Genomic DNA, 5000 nt, shown 5'->3' with positions numbered 1-5000 from the left:
GACAGTGGGAGCTGGGTAGAATGGAAATTAAACAGTAAATCATGCAATCGGGTCTGAGTGACTTGGTAAGAGGCCCATCTAATCCTGTTTTTACTACATTTAAATCATCAAACTCGCAATGCGCCTCACAAGTTATTGCAGGCAATAAAATGTCATACGGCAATCAAATGTCATTAGGCTTTTTGCATCCAGCAGTGTCAGGAAAATGTCACACATATCAAACTAATGTTTATGAATGCAGACAATCGAAAACTACTCTAGTTGTCATGAAGGAATAAAAAACTTTATCTCATTAAAATAAAACTTTGACAGTATTCAACATTTTTAAACAACAGACATTAAGTGTTAATAACGTCATTTTGTCCCATCCATATATGCTGTCCTTTTGTAACTTAATGATGTATGATTCCAATTCCACTGTAATGCCTCAGAAAAGAAGCATGCCTAACTTTGTCGTATATCGTTCTGGTGAAGGTTATGCTCAGGTATTATCCGGGCCATTTAAAGGCAGTGATCTCCCTCTGTTGTGGTCGTAGGAAAGGAAATCTATGCAATCTCACGCCGGCCTCTCTTAATGAGGTGTATCCGATTTGAGGGGAGGAAAGCAGCACATCATCAAAATGAATCATTTCCTTTTCTAAGGGAAGAGGAAAAGAGCTCACCCCCAGAGTTTCCGGCTGTGTATTAAGTCAGCAGCACTTCGGAGTGTGAGTGTGTTGGGTCAGGAATGTTACTGCAGTACTCTTTTGTTGTCATTGGGTAGCTTTTGTGAGGAATACAAGCTAGCACTAGCTCTAGCTGAGCGAGGTTTAGCTCATCTGGTGGGTGTGGCACAGATCTGTTACAGGAGTTTATGAAACTTTCTGTTCCTCTTTCAATTATATGCTTTCTTCATTTCCCTGGAACACCTTACAGCTGGACACAGACTGCAACCACAATCTCTCACACTCACCCACTCTTATATATCTGCTCCAATGAACTCCAGACTGTGAGACTTGGAGATTCTGGGTTCTTAAAGCACGATAAAGGACGTTTGGTCTAGAACTAGCGGGCTGACTACCAAAAAGGCATTCGATTCAATTAAATTGAAATTAATTTATACAGCGGCAATAACGCTTGGAATTGTCACAAGGTGCTGTTCAGAGCCCAGAGCACTGAACCCTGGCATAATAATCGGTAGAGTCTAGAGCAAGCAGTAAGGCGACGATGGCAAAGATAATCTCCCTTTTAACAGGAAAAAACCTTGAGCGGAACCCAGCTCATAAGGCGGGACCCATCTGCTTGGGGCCAGCCTGGTAGAAATATAGAAAAAGGTGAGAGGCAAGCAGATTAATTCAGGCATCAGGATAGGATACATATACATATTAACATACGTACATGCAACATATATACAGGATACACAAGATAACATGATACATACAAAATGTACTGTACATTCATGATGCATACAAGATTGATAGTGGATTTACAAATAAATGAAGAAAGGCCAGCATTTAAAGTATTGGTTGTAGCACAGCTTAGTGAATATACATTGTCCTCATAAGGTTAGTATTATAAGGAAACGCAGGGCTATGAAGCAGGATGTCAATGATGGCTTTCATTATATAAGGGGTGAATAGGCTGGCACACAATATACAGTATATAAGATCTATCATAAGCAGAGGAGAAATAGTGCACAGCAGTTTGGTGGGAAAGGGGAGCTCTGAGCAGCAGGTTTCTGCCAGTGGATCACGTGGAGAGACTGCAGCAGTACCCCACAGTGGAGATAGCCTGGATAAGGAGGGGAGGAGGAGAGACAGAATGAGTGGACAGATCTAGGTTGCTTAACTTTTAAATAATTGTAGGTTATGAGGCGGTGAGAAACAATGTTATCACAGCAATCAGCATTTTTTTTATTTGCCTAGTGAGTAAGCGTACTAGTTTCGGGACAGAACTCCGTATTGCTGCTTTAACTTGTATTTAATTGTAGGTTGAGAAACAGTGTTATCATCACAGCCATCAGCATGAGCAGGCAAAGGTCCTACTATAGGAGAGAGAACAGAGCCGGGATTAGCAAGCAGAATATCAGTCATACACATGAAAAACAAGACTTCACATGCATATCTCGGTGTCAATGCTTTGTCCAATTATCTAAACATAAATCTCATCTGACCATGTCATGCCTCAGGCTATGTGAGGTAACCGGTAGAGGGGGCGTTCTGTATAAGTTGGAGGCTCATTAGTGAGCTATTGCTAAAAACGGAGACAGGAGAGCATTGCAGTAGTCTAGCCGTGAAGTAATTTTTTTTCCACATGTTGAAGGTATAGGTCTTTTCTGCGTAGGTGAAAACAATTACATCTTTTTAGATCTGTTTTATGTGTGAGTTGAATGTGAGGTCTTGTGTTGGACGTTAGGAAGATGCCATCGTATATGAGTATATGAATCTAATTTTAATCGTATATGAGTAGATGGCTAGATATTGACCCTTGTGTTGGATGTAAGGAAGATGCCATTGTATACGAGTAGATGGATAGATATTGCCATTCTAAAATGTTGAGGGCCTACAATCATAACCTCAGTTTTATCTGTGTAAGAAGCAGGACATTTTTAGTCACCCATGCTTTGACAACTTTCAGGCAAACTTCTATCTTAGATAGCATGATAACAGTGTCGTCTTTTGGCAATATAGTTGGCAATGTCATGTGGTGAAAGATTTTCTCACATTTTCACTGGGTGTTCTGTCTGTTTATCTGTTCTGCACATAACCATAGACCATCAAAACTGATTTGTAAATTATTCCAAAACAAGTTGCCTATAAAAACACACCTCAAAAAGGGGCAAGTTGTTGTATCGTGTTTCTTGAGGTCAATGAAACACCTGTTTGTTCTCATGTATGTTGAAAAAGTGGAACAAAATTAGAATACACACCATGATCGAGGAAAAATAAACATAGGAAACAAAGTCCTTTGTGATAAGAACTATGTGGGTGAAAACATCTGACCTGAATCCATGGTGACGTTCTGATATCAATCAGTTCCTTGAGTGAGTCAGAGGGGTATTCCAGAAAGCAGGTTAAGATTTGTTCACTCGCAGGAAGCACAAAGCCTAGGTTTAGTCACTAACCTGAGTATGTGAACTAGATGCAGTCCAGATCCGTCCCAGTGTCTTTCTGCTAAACGGGTACCATGGAAACAAACAAGGCTTCATTTTACAGTACAGTTTTAGCCTACTGAATAAATTGTCATGTTTGAGTAATTAGGAGAGTGTAGGAGGAAGGGGCCATTTTGTTTATTAACAGCCTTTTCTTCTCCATCCCGAGTCATAGATAATTAATTTCCACATCACTTTGTTCAATGTGTTTCCGTAGATATAGGCTGATTGTATAAAGCTCCTTTGCTGACATCTAGAACAATATAGCCTATACTTCAGTTCCCTTAAACTCAGTCATGTTAAAATGAATATGAATCATTTCTTACAGTGCTGAATTGGGGGTAGCTGGGTTCTCCCCTTAGAATGCTCAGTAATGAGGAAGTCTGGAGGTGCTATCATGAACGCAAACAGTTTGAAACACACCTTCCAATGTACACACTGGGTGCTAACTAGACAGGCCATATACCGTGGGCATCTGAAAGACAACACTAATAGGGACCGAGCTGACTCACAGCTGCATGAGGGGTCACATGAAGATGGAGGGTAATCAAGCACAAGAACACCGTCTTGAACTGTTAAGGTGATCAGTTCAGGCGAAGACAAGTGCCAGCAGAATGTACTTGACAAATATACAAAGACTAGCCAAGGGGGTAGTGAGAACTATATAGAGAGCAAACAGCTAGTATAGTCAAGGTCAAGGAAGACTAAAATGGAGGGTTGAGCGGGAATTGAAATGGGGTGTTTTGAGAAACTGGCTGAGGAAGTGGGGATTTCAGTTCTAATCATGGGGAAAGGTCAAATAGCCTTAAAGGTCGGTGTTTAGTTTAAAGTGGTATCTATTAGTAGAAATGGAAAATAGTATTCAACATTTCTAGAGTGTATTATGACCTGTCTCTATGAATCGTTGGGTTTTCATTAGCTTAGATTTCATCAGAACCCCCCTCTTCTGCGCAGTCCACCATGTTACAGTAGCCTAGAAGGGACAAACCAAAACACTGGCCCGAGATGGAACACTGGCCCGAGATGGAACACTGGCTTTTTGTGTTGTTATGGCATTTGATTGCAACCACAGGTACCGGAAGACATGTTAAATTTGCCACCTGTTGTGTTATCTAGCCTTATATTCATTGGTAAAGCAAATGGTGTGTTTTCAAAGCATCTGATTTATTTATTTTATTGATTTATTTAGTGTATAATTAATTATGAAATATATTTCCATATTTTCATATCCCTATGCTCTATTTTTTATCTCTCTCTCTTTTTTTAAGTTTAATGAACTGTCCCCCCCCCCCCTAGCTTCTCCAAATGTCTGTGGTACAGATAACCACATCACCTTCCATGCTTAACAGGGATTTCATCACCTTTGCTTAAACATCACATCACAGGTTTGGTACAACTGTATGTGAAAAACACATGCCTGAGGGTACCCTGTAGCATTGTGCAATGTCTGATAGGAGTTTACAGAAACGTGTGTTTTCAACAATTGAGTAAGGGAAGAGGTCCTGGTAAATCATTTCACCCAAAGTTTCTGTAATTTGTCTGGCAGTCAGGTGGTTGTTCGGGTATGGTGTGTGTGAATTGAACAAAGCAATTATTGGTGGGTGCAGTGACGGCTGTGGGGGTGTACATCTGACCAAACTGTTTTGATTATTCTTTGCCCCTATAGCAGGTTTTAATCATAGTGCAGCTGTGTATTAGCTCTTAATGGGGGGGTCTTGCAACACCCCCTCCGTGAAATAGACTACGATGCTCTTTTTTTTTGCTACTCATGGTTTTGAGGCGCAATACCTTATGTCTTTACAGGCTCATTGACAACGTGCTCAACTCTCGTTGAGAATATAATATAATCATATATGCCACTTTTGCATCA

This window comes from Sprattus sprattus, assembly GCF_963457725.1.
Source record: "Sprattus sprattus genome assembly, chromosome: 13".
In the NCBI taxonomy this organism is placed as follows: Eukaryota; Metazoa; Chordata; class Actinopteri; order Clupeiformes; family Clupeidae; genus Sprattus; species Sprattus sprattus.
This window is presented reverse-complemented; position numbering follows the sequence as displayed.